This window comes from Notamacropus eugenii, chromosome X, assembly GCF_028372415.1.
Source record: "Notamacropus eugenii isolate mMacEug1 chromosome X, mMacEug1.pri_v2, whole genome shotgun sequence".
In the NCBI taxonomy this organism is placed as follows: domain Eukaryota; kingdom Metazoa; phylum Chordata; class Mammalia; order Diprotodontia; family Macropodidae; genus Notamacropus; species Notamacropus eugenii.
In genome coordinates this window covers 2018328-2031486 of record NC_092879.1, presented here as the reverse complement: position 1 = coordinate 2031486, position 13159 = coordinate 2018328, and positions in this window count along the sequence as shown.

The following is a 13159-nucleotide window of genomic DNA, read 5'->3' as shown; positions in this document are numbered from 1 at the left end:
CCTGCACAGCCCTCCCTCACTCAAAACAAAGTCAAGTGCAAGTCATGTCATCATTTCTCTGATGGCATGGTCGTCGACAACGAAGGACGAGCACACACACAAGTGCTGCTCAATCTGAAATATGCCCTCTCCTCTACTTCCTGATTAGGCGTGTTAGTAATAGTTTCAGCATAGCGGAGGTAGCAAGGAAAGAAGGCAAGGGGGATGTGGTGGATAGGGCTGCAGGTAAGGAGGAGGAGGAGGAAGAGGAGGTAGAGCAAGGAAGGGATCCAACTCAGCGGGAGAAGACCCTTTTGTCCTCTTCTCTTCCCTCTTCCTTTTTGATTGAGTCATAAATATGCTGGCCACTGCTAGGGACGATGTTTCCAAGATCCAGTGGACTGCATAATCCTTCTCTTCCTCAGACGTGCCTTTCTTAATATTCACATATAAGTTTAGTAACTGACAAACCCAATCCTCATCTGATGCAAATTTAGACCAAAATACAGAGGGTGACAAAATGGGTTCCTTTGCCCACTCCTGGCAACAATATCTTAACATTTTCCTATTATTTTTTGTCTTTTTTCCCGGGATCGTCCTCCCAGCATTTCAACATCCTCCCCAAAGGCCTGCTGGAAGGAATGTTGTCCAGGGCATTCCTTCCCTTCTCTGGTACCTTTGAATTTGCTCCCCACCTCCCCATTGGTTGGTCCCTGACTGAGTGCTGAAACTGTCACTAGCTATAGTGGGAGTTATGAGCAACAAAGGTTGTTTCTTACCTTTGCTCGATGTATTGACATGTGTAATTGGCCAGTGCTTTCATGCAAACCTCTGGACTTCTGTTCCATGGTCCAGGATTGCAGATTCAGTCGGGAAAGGCTCAACACACAGAGACCACTGGAAATTCAACAGGAGCTCTCATCCTGTGGTATCTTACCTTACCTCTTCTTGAATTCTATTATCTTGAGCCCCATGTTGGGCACCAAATTGGTAGAAATGCACCTGACACCAAATCTCATTATCAAGGTAATTTTTATTGAGTAATTCCAGAGAATGGAGACTTCTGGCCAGAAGCAGACTCTACTCCTCTTCAGGAGGAGAGAACACAGAGTACAGAAGCGAGAAGATTTTTAAGAAATTAGCTGGCCAAATTTCTCCTTTCATTCACCAGATTGGTCCAGTTTCTTTCAGATTACAGACGTCTTTAAATTCCCCTCTCTTGTTCCACCCTTGGTACATGTAAGCTTGTAACCCTCAACTCATTGTACATTGCATGTTCAAAAATGGTGGCAGTCTCCACCTTGAAGGTATGTCAGTTAATATTCATGAAACTCATTAGGCATGTGCAGTTATATTTTGGCCTAATATCCAAGTTAGCCCTGATCAACTTGTGTCAGATAGTCTATATCTTGATTTTGAGGTGAAAGCGAATCCACTAACTCTAATCTGATTGACTGTCGACATCAGCAAGGATATGGTTTATTTGTGCTGGAAAATACCTATGGGTGTTGAACCCACAGCTATGGAGATTTAACCCTTGTCTAATTCTTACAGAGTAAATGTCTAGGACAGATTTCCCACACTGGTTGATTTCTAGAGGAGTAAGTGGAAAAGTGGATACCACTTGGTCATAATACATTACTTCTGAGAAATAAGAGAAAAATATTCACTTCTTACGTAAGGAAGATTTCCCAAGCAGCAATTCCTGTGGAAAATTTTTTGTAAGTGTTCATCATTTTCCAAGCTCCAATTTAATACTTACATCGCTAGTGTGTCCTTATTGAGAAAATCATGCGTTTATACAATGTTACTTTGAATTTAATGTCTGTTAAATGAATTTACATTCTGTTAATGTAAATATGTATATCCATTTAGAAAATGATAATGTATATATGTAAAGCAATATTCATTCTATCTCAAACTACTTTTCTGCTTAATAGGGTTTTAGAGTTAAACAGAACAAAAGGATAATGTGTAATGTGCATTAGAATTTCCATATGAATAAAAACCAAAACAAAACAACAACAACAAAAATCCTCCTGTCTCAGGTGCAACTTTTCAGACTCTGAGAATATTGTCTTGCTTTCTGGCTTGCTGATGGACTTGGAAAAAGGGTAAGTGAAAGTCATATGTGGCATTCTTCATTTTCCTTTTCTGTATTTCTTCTCTGATAAATTCTACTTTGCCACCTTTTTCTTAAATGAATCCTCACTTTCACATTGGGATCAAGTGCAGATTTTATAGTTTTTCATAATATGTGGAATCCAGTAAAAGTCCATGTCTGAAAAAGGAACCTGGTGAAAATTGTAGTCTATTCTTCTAGACTAAGCAACTACTGCTGCTCAGTGTTTTCAATTGTAGGCAATTCTTTGTGATCCTTTTGGGGTTTTCTTGAAAGAAATTGGAGTTCTTTGCCATTTCCTTCTACACACCACTTTTGGAGGAGGAAACTGAGGCAAACAGAGTTAAGTGACTAGCTCAGTGTCACACAGCTAGAGATTGTCTGAGGCCAGATTTGAATGCAAGTCTTTCTAACTACAAGCGAGTTATTCATGCACTGAGCCACCTAGATCCCCCCAAAACAATGATAAATAATAGTAATAATAACAGAATATCAATGACATAAAAGAACACATAATCATTCTGATCGTATTTTTACTACAAAAAATTAGTGAATACACAAGAAGCAGACAAGGAGGAAAAAAGGCCTTTTAATTTTTTTTTAAAATGCATTTTAACTAACCAAACCATTTAAGACAATATGCCGGGTAAGCCAGGTTATTATGGCAAAACACAGCAAAGAGATGAGAAGAAGAGATTGAGAAACACACAATCTCACAAACACAAACTTGGATGGATATAGGTAGTTCAATCCTTTTCAGTGTGAAAAGTACAGCATTTTGACACTTTAAATAAAAATCATACAATAAAATAGTATTGTCTTATTTTTACATGATGCATCTTACATCTTGGATTCATATCTTTGAATATATCGTTTAATACTCAATAAGTATAACCCTTTTCTTTCATGCATCATACATTTTGGAACATATGTAATGAAAAAATGGCTAAATTTCTATTATTTAGTAAATGCACTCTTGTAGAGGTCCTCCTTGGTAATTAACTCAAGCAAAGCAATGGACTGGCATTTTAACTGTCTAATCAGAACATTCCAGTAAGTTTTCTGGTTGTTTTATTTAATTCAGAAATTTAATGTTTGTTTTAATATAGTTGTAGATAGATTGATCAGACTCCTCACTTCCAAGGTTTGCTTTTATTTGTTTAATCTAAGTATTGCTTCTCTTGCTAATTTATGATAATACAAAGGTACTGGGCTTAGCCTCAGTGGTTCACTCTCCCTTCTTTCTGGAAAAACACTACATATGTGTTTCTTATGAGTGCTTATTTAGTGCAATTTAAATTGTTCATGCTTTTGATTGGATGCAGTTAATACCCAATCATCCATCAATTCTTCCTTAGAGAGTTCTTCCCCTTCTTTCTACTCTAGAAAATGGTGATGAACTCTTCAGTCTTGCATTTCTCCCTTTCCACTAGGCATTCCATATTATCAGAGCAGCTTGAACTCAATTTGGGACTGTCGCTAGGTCTGGTTGAGATATCATGAATGATACAGACATCAGGGAGAATTCAGAGGAAAACTTCCTTGTAGACTCTTTCAATTTCCTTTGTCTTCACCCATTAGTATGCAAGCTCTTTGAGGACAAGGTCTCTCATTCTGCTTATATTTGTTTTTCCACTGCTTAGAAGAGTGCCTGGAACATAGAAAGTACTTAACAAATGCTGGTTTACTGTTCGCAGTGTCTTATCTATCCTGGGCAATGTGGAGTGAAGAAATATTTATTAAGTTCTCTCAATGAGCATTTATTAAGGCAAAGCCAAATAAGGCATCTATTATGTAAGGCCAAGCCTTACTCGAAGACCATGAGGTAAATATTCCATTGCAAGATATTTTTCATCTATTTATGTATTTAATAAGTTGATGGAAACTCTGTTAATATTTGTGAAGGAATTTTAAATGCAAGACCAATATAATTTTCAGAAAATTCTATACTCTGAAAATGACGTAGCAGACACCATTTTTTTTTCTTGAATTACTCTTTTTGATCCCACATATATAGGGTCAGTAGAGAGTCTCTATAGAATGCATCCCAAAGATCTTGGAGACAAATGTAAGATCCTCAACATAAGAACCATTCCAAAGTTTCCGATAAAACAAGAGGACATGTCGCTGCCTCTGAGCTTTGTTGTTAAATGGAGAAAATCCCATTCTCTTTGTACAGTCAGTGAACTAGTCTGTGATTTTGTTAATAATGTATGCCAGTGGATTAATTCTGAGATTTCTCATTGGGGAAAAAGGGATCAAATCATGAACTTAATATCTTACAAGATACACTATTTCTACCATAGATCTAGGAAATGAATGAAGCATACAGGAGAATCTATGCTCTGGTGAGTAGATATTTCTGGCAATTTCCTCCTACAGAACTTTTTTCTGGTCTGTGGATTCTAAAATACAACATTCCTTTCAATATTTCCCAAAAAGATACATTACAAAAGAATTACCAAAAAGGGGAAGTGAGAGGGCCTATCATATATCACCATCATCATCATAAGATCATAATTATCCTTCACTGTTTACTCACCATTTCTGTGTAGGGAAACTAATATCCATGAATATTAAGAAGGGATCAACCAGGGTCTCTTCCTGTGAAAATATTTAGTGCATGGGAAGATGATATAGGTATTTATGATGACCAATGCTAATACTACGTAATTTGTGTTAAAAGTCCACTGTTAGTTACAATCGAGGCTACAGAAATTGAGGAGTGAAGAAAGCATGTGGATGTGGAGGTTAGGATTGTCAGCAAAAAGTTAATTTGAAAAGCTCGATTAAATTTAGTAGGGTGCAACAGAGAAGGTATCATTCACTGTGGAGGAAATGGTATGTATATGAGAATGAAGGCAGGAATACATGTATTATCTTCAGAGAATATTGAGCAGAAACATTTGGCAGAGGCTGTGGTTTCATATAGGAAAATTGTTGAGAGATAACGTTAGCAAGGCTCCAAATTCTATGTCTGTCAAAAAATAAAATGAGAAAGGTGTAGTGGCATTAGTAAAGAGGGTTGGACAGGAATCTCTGTATAGGATCCATATACTGGTAGATTAAGGACAATATAAGTTTGTATAAGGACAACCTTGGTTCATGTTCTGCCTGTGAAACATCCTCTTGGAGTGAAAATGGGCAATATAGTGAGTTAAACTCTACTACTAATTAATTATCTGAACCTGGACGTTGCAAGAGATATCTGGAGCTCTGTCAGTGGATGTGGCTTACATGTCTGAAAACCTTATAACTATAGAAACAAAGATCCAGATAAAACACTAAAATTGATCAATTAATTAAAACTCAGCAAGCATTTTTTTTTACTGTAAATTATCAGTGGATTGTAATTTCAAAATGGCTTTTGGAGCTGTCTTCAAAGCTTTTCAGAGTAACATGCAGTTATAAACGCTAATCAAATAAAATAAGGCAACAGTTTGATTTGAGATACTTTAATGAATTATAAGGCTTTAATGTCATCAAAGTTGGAAAGTATGAGGGATACAATAAATCCTGACATGAGACGTGCATAGGAATGGGAGAATCATGACTGTCTTGAATGGAATACTATGTGCCAGGAGTGGTTGGGTGAAATTTACAAAGATGGAAATTTAGACTTGAGGACTAAATTCTTCTGAATAATTAAAGCTTATTAAAAGTGGAACTGACTGAATCGGTATAGTTGTTTATCTCCTTCTTAATATTTATTGTAGGGGGGCGGAGCCAAGATGGCTGAGTGGAAAGACACATATAAGCAAGGCCTCCCCACACAGCCCATAAAGTACCTGTAGAGAGAGACTCTCAACAAATTTTAGAGCAGCAGAAGTGGAGAACAACAGAATGGAGATTTCCAGCCCAGGGTGACCTGAAAGGCCCACGGGAAACGTCTCTTGCACCACACACAGAGCAGAGCCTAGCCCAACGTTGGCCAGGCTGTGTGGCTTGCCAACAGCCCTCAAGGGCGGAATCTCCAGTCGCAGAATCCCCAGTCCCAGCAGCAGCAAGTTCGAAGATCCCTTAACACACAGGAGCCAAAGGTCAGCGACGGGGATTTTTCAGCTGGCCAGGAAGGGAGAAAGGCCTTCCCACCGCTCTGACAACAGCCAGCCACCTCAGAGGCCACATTGCAGGCGCAGCAGCCACATACATTGTTGGAGCGTAAAAACCCTGGGGACACTGATCCTTGCCTTGGTGCAGTGTGGAGGCCCTGGAGGAGCGGATCTTTGTCTCACACTGAATGGTGGCCCTGTCCATCCACCTTATCTGAAAATCAGCACCCAGGGCTTAACTGGCAGAACTGGAGGCCAGGTGGCAGTAGAGAGGTAACTGCTAAAATTCTGAGCACAAAAATCCTCTCTGCATCCAGACCAGTACATGCCTGATCGTGCCACCTTGGAGGAACTGAGATCTCGCAGATGACCAGAGTATACCCTACTCTTGACAAAGGACCCAAAAGTCAAGTAACTGGTTGGGAAAAATGTCCAAAAACGGGAAAAAAATAAGACTATAGAAGGTTACTTTCTTGGTGAACAGATATCTTCTCCCATCCTTTCACATGAGGAAGAACAATTCTTATCATCAGGGAAAGACATAAAAGTCAAGGTCTCTATATCGTAAACATCCAAAATAAATATTCAATGGGGTCAGGCCATGGAAGAGCTCAAAAAGAATTTTGAAAATAAAGTGAAAGAGGCTGAGGAAAAACTGGGAAGAGAAATGAGAGAGATGCAAGAAAAGCATGAAAAGTGGGTCAACACCTTGCTAAAGGAGACCCAAAAATATGCTGAAGAAAATAACACCTTGAAAAATAGGCTAACTCAGCTGGCAAAAGAGGTTCAAAAAGCCAATGAGGTGAAGAATGTTTTAAAAAGCAGAATTAGCCAAATGGAAAAGGAGATTCAAAAACTCACTGAAGAAAATAGTTCTTTCAAAATTAGAGTGGAACAGATGGAGGCTAATGACTTTATGAGAAACCTAAAAATCACAAAAAAACCCCAAAAGACTGAAAAAATGGAATATAATGTGAAATATCTCATTGGAAAAACAACTGACCTGAAAAATAGATCCAGGAAAGACAACTTAAAAATTATTGGATTACCTGAAAGCCTTGATCAAGACATCATCTTTCATGAAATTATCAAGGAAAACTGCCCTGAGATTCTAGAACCAGAGGACAAAATAAGTATTCAAGGAATCCACAGATCACCGCCTGAAAGAGATCCAAAAAGAGAAACTCCTAGAAACATTGTGGCCAAATTTCAGAGTTCCCAGGTCAAGGAGAAAATATTGCAAGCAGCTAGAAAGAAACAATTCAAGTATTGTGGAAGTACAATCAGGATAACACAAGATCGAGCAGCTTCTACATTAAGGGATTGAAGGGTGTGGAATAGGATATTCCAGAAGTCAAAGGAACTAGGACTAAAACCAAGAATCACCTACCCAGCAAAACTGAGTATAATACTTCAGGGGAAAAATTGGTCTTTCAATGAAATCGAGGACTTTCAAGCATTCTTGATGAAAAGACCAGAGCTGAAAAGAAAATTAGTCAGAAGGGACTTATTAAAGTTGCACTGTTTACATTCCTACATGTAAATACAGTATTTGAAACTCTTGAAACATTTTTCAGTATCTGAGTAGTTGGTGGGATTACATACACACACATACACATACACACACATACACGTAGAGAGAGAGAGACAGGGAGCACAGGGTGAATTGAATAGGATGGAATCATATCTTAAAATAATGAAAATAAGCAGTGAGAGAGAAATATAATGGGAGGAGAAAGGGAGAAAACGAATGGGGCAAATTGTCTCTTATAAAAGAGGCAAGTAAAAGCATTTTCAGTGGAGGGAAAAGGTGGGGGAGGTGAGAGAAAAAACGTGAAACTTACTCTCATCACATTTAACTAAAGGAAGGAATAAAATGCACACTCATTTTGGTATAGAAACCTATCTTACAATACAGGATAGTAGGGGAGAAGGAGATAAGCAGGGTGGTGCAGATAGTGGAAGGGAGGGCAGTGGGAGGCGGGAGCAATCTTGGGGAGGGATAGGATCAAAGGAGAGAATAGAAGAAAAGGGGGGCAGGATAGGATGGAGGGAAGTATAGTTAGTCTTACACAACACGACTATTATGGAAGTAATTTGCAAAACTACACAGATGTAGCCTATATTCAATTGCTTGCCTTCCCAAAGGGAATGGGTGGAGAGGGAGGGATGAAGAAAAGCTGGAACTCACAGTTTTAGGAACAGCTGTTGAGTATTCTTCTTGAAACTAGGAAATAAGAAATACAGGTAATGGGGGTATAGAAATTTATCTTGCCCTTCAGGACAAAAGAGACAATGGGGATAAGGAAAGGGAGAGATGTTAGAAGGGAAGACAGATTGGAGATAGGGGTAATTAGAATGCTCGGCGTTTTGGGGTGGAGGGAGGGGAGAAATGGGGAGAAAATTTGGAACCCAAAATTTTGTGGAAATCAATGTTGAAAACTTAAATAAAGAAATTTAAATACAAAAAAAGAAAACAGTAGTTGATCTGAGATATAGTGATGTAGCTGCTAAGATTACCTTTCATCTACTCTGTGTTTATCTTATATTTTCTGATTTGCACATGTTATTTTTCCCATTAGAATAGAAGCTACTTGAGGGTAGGCACTATTTTTGTTTCTTCTTTATTCTTATTGATACCCAGATTTTAAGGCAATACCTGGCAGTTAGTAAGTGCTTAATAATAAAGAGCAACAATAGGTTCCCTAAAAAATATATATTGTCAGCAATTCTGAGAATCTTATTTCATCACAGAAAAAAGACTAAATCGTTGACATCAAGGGCCTCATAATCCCTGTCAGGGAGATAGACACCTACATGTAGAATTCGAAGCTAGTAATAAAAACAAAAGAGCCTAATATGTCTTAAGAATTGTCTTATACCTTTGAGAGGATAGATAGAAATGTTAAATGGACAGAGAATGGTCATGAAATGCTTTATAAATGGAGAGATTTGTTCAGTACTTAAGCAACACTTAATGTGTCTGCAATGACAAAAGCATAAAGAAATCACTGAGGTAGTGGCTGAGAGCAAAGGTGGAACCAAGAATATACATTGTGTTGATGGTATATAGAATATAGACTTCGGGTAGAAACTATTCAAGCAATAGAAATACGATTGGGCAGGAAAGTCAGAGTTCATGAGAGTAAATTTATGGAAAAACTTTAATGACAGACTAAGCGATCTAATAGTCTTCTTCGCATTGCTCACAATTTAAAACAGAAGTATTTCCATTTTGGAACTGAATCTTTTGAAGATGAGAAGCAGTGCAGTGGAAAGTGTATCAGATGTGGACACACAGGAACACTTTCCGAATCACAATTCTACTGTTTACTGCCTGTATGATCTTGGAAAAACCACTCAAATTCTTTGTGCATCACTATTCTATTCTACAAAATGAGGAACTGGATAAGATGGCTAATAAGTACTCGAGCCCCAAAGCAATGATAATATAATATAAGCCTGTCTGAGTATGCTAGAGCTACTGAAACTACAAATCCATTGAAGACACCAGAAATGCAGAAAAAAATTAGCAAGACTGAAAAAGTAAGTGAACAACTACATGAATAAGTAGACAGATACCCAGAAAGGATTGTTTGGTTTTTTGGGGGGAGTCTAGCATTGTTCTACTCATCTTTTATTTTTGATTATTAATTTCTTTTCTTTTTTTTATTTATTTCACATTCATTTAAACAAAATTTTGGGTTCCAAATTTTCTCCCCTTTTATCCCCTCCCACCCAAAAACACCAAGCATTCTAATTGCCCCTATGACCAAACTGTTCTCTCTTCTATCATCCCTCTCTGCCCTTGTCTCCATCTTCTCTTTTGTCCTGTAGGGCCAGATAACTTTCTGTACCCCTTTACCTGTATTTGTTATTTCCTAGTGGCAAGAACATTACTCGACAGTTGCTCCTAACACTTTGAATTCCAACTTCTTTACCTCCCTCCCTCCCCACGCCTTCCCTTTGGAAGGCAAGCAATTCAATATAGGCCAAATCTGTGTAGTTTTGCAAACGACTTCCATAATAGTTGTGTTGTATAAGACTAACTATATTTCCCCTCCATCCTATCCTGTCCCCCATTACTTCTATACTCTTTTGATCCTGTCCCTCCCCATGAGTGTCGACCTCAAATTGCTCCCTCCTCCCCATACCCTCCCTTCCATCATCCCCCCCCACCCTGCTTATACCCTTATCCCCACTTTCCTGTATTGTAAGATAGGTTTTCATACCAAAAGGAGTGTGCATTTTATTCTCTCCTTTAGTGGAATGTGAGGAGAGTAAACTTCATGTTTTTCTCTCACCTCCCCTCTTTATCCCTCCACTAATAAGTCTTTTGGTTGCCTCTTTTATGAGAGATAATTTGCCCCATTCCATTTCTCCCTTTCTCCTCCCAATATATTTCTCTCTCACTGCTTGATTTTATTTTTTTAAGGTATGATCCCATCCTCTTCAATTCACTCTGTGCACTCTGTCTCTATGTGTGTGTGAGTGTGTGCATGTGTGTGTGTGTAATCCCACCCAGTACCCAGACACTGAAAAGTTTCAAGAGTTACAAATATTGTCTTTCCATGTAGGAATGTAAACAGTTCAACTTTAATAAGTCTCTTATGACTTCTCTTTGCTGTTCACCTTTTCATGCTTCTCTTCATTCTTGTGTTTGAAAGTCAAATTTTCTTTTCATCTCTGGTCTTTTCATCAAGAATGCTTGAAAGTCCTCGATTTCATTGAAAGACCAATTTTTCCCCTGAAGTATTATACTCAGTTTTGCTGGGTAGGTGATTCTTGGTTATAGTCCTAGCTCTTTTGACTTCTGGAATATCCTATTCCATGCCCTTCGATCCCTTAATGTAGAAGCTGCTAGATCTTGTGTTACCCTGATTGTATTTCCACAATACTTGAATTTTTTCTTTCTAGCTGCTTGCAATATTTTCTCCTTGACCAGGGAACTCTGGAATTTTGCCACAATGTTCCTAGGAGTTTCTCTTTTTGGATCTCTTTCAGGCGGTGTTCCGTGGATTCCTTGAATATTTATTTTGCCCTCTGGTTCTAGAATCTCAGGGCAGTTTTCCTTGATAATTTCATGAAAGATGATGTCTAGCTCTTTTTTTGATCATGGCTTTCAGGTAGTCCCATAATTTTAAAATTGTCTCTCCCGGATCTATTTTCCAGGTCAGTTGTTTTTCCAATGAGATATTTCACATTATCTTCCATTGTTTCATTCTTTTGGTTTTGTTTTGTGATTTCTTGGTTTCTCATAAAGTCATTAGCCTCCATCTGTTCCATTCTAATTTTGAAAGAACTCTTTTCTTCAGTGAGTTTTTGAATCTCCTTTTCCATTTGGCTAATTCTGCTTTTGAAAGCATTCTTCTCCTCATTGGCTTTTTGAACCTCTTTTGTCAATTGAGTTAGCCTATTTTGTAAGGCGTTATTTTCTTCAGCATTTTTTTGGGTCTCCTTTAGCAGGGTGCTGACCTGCTGTTCATGCTTTGACTGCATGTCTCTCATTTCTCTTCCCAGCTTTTCCTCCACCTCTCTAACTTGATTTTCAAAATTCTTTTTGAGCTCTTCCATGGCCTGAGCCCACTGGGTGGGCTGGGATACAGAAGCCTTGACTTCTGTGTCTATCCCTGATGGTAAGCATTGTTCTTCCTCATCAGAAAGGAAGGGAGGAAATGCCTGTTCACCAAGAAAGTAACCTTCTATAGTCTTATTTATTTTCCCTTTTCTGGGCATTTTCCCAGCCAGTGACTTGACCTCTGAATATTCTCCTCACATCCATCTCACCTTCTGATCCTCCCAGCCAGTGCTTGGGGTCTGAGATTCAAATGCTGCTTCCCAGCCTCAGGGCTTCCGTGGGGGCAGGGCTGCTATTCAGTGTGAGATTAAGTTTAGGTGCTCAGTTGGGGGCAGGGCCGCCTCTCAGGTTCACTTCCCTCAGGGGGTTTATGCAGAGACCTTCAACAATGGATCCAGGCTCCTGCCTGCTTGGGGAGCCCTGGTCTGCCGCTGCCTCACCTTCTGCCTCCCGAGGGGGCCTGAGTTATCGGGGCACCCCACTCCCCTCTCGACCCGCCAAAGAGACCCTCTCACCAACCCCTGTCACCTGTGGGTGGAGGGACTGGCATGGCCGCTGGAGATCCCGTCCCTGAAGCCCGCTCGAATCTGCTCCTCTCGGTGCCACGGCCGGGCAGGGCTTGGCTGGGCTCCACGTCCGCAGCGTGACGGACCTTTTGAGAGAGGTTTTCAGGTCCCTCTGGTACAGAAATCTCCTTCGCTCCACTGTTCTGTGGCCTCTACTGTTCCAGAATTCGCTGTGAGTTCCTTTTTACAGATGTTCTATGGGTTGTGGGTTCGGAGCTATGTGTATGTGCATCTTTCTACTCCACCATCTTGGCTCCACCCCCCCTTGATAGTTAATTTATTAAGTATTCTTCGTGTTTGTATATCTGTGTGCATTTGTACACACATATACTTAACGAAATATATATACACATGCAAGTACATGTAAAAAATATATACCTGCATGCACACACACATTATATATATATGTATATATATATGTGTGTGTGTGTGTGTGTGTGTGTGTGTGTGTGTGTGTGTGTGTATATATATCACATTCACATACAAACGTGCCCAGGAAGAAAAATATTGTATAGTGGAGATAATGAGTGTGGGGGATCATTGTTCTAGCTCTACCTCTGAAGAACTTAATACAGACTGTCATAATTCATTGACATTGGACAAGTCATGTACCCACCTTGTGTCCCAGGCAATAAGACATATTTCAAAATGACAACAATAAGGGAAAGCTAGGTGTCCCAGTGGATAGAAGATTGGCCTGGAATTGGGAAGATTTGAATTCAAATCCAGCCTAGATACTTACCAGTTGTGTGACCTTGAATAAGTCCCTTAACCCTATTTGCTTTAGTTCCTAATCTGTAAAATGTGCTGGAGAAGAAAATCATGAACTATACCCATATCTTGGCCATGCACTGCAATGATA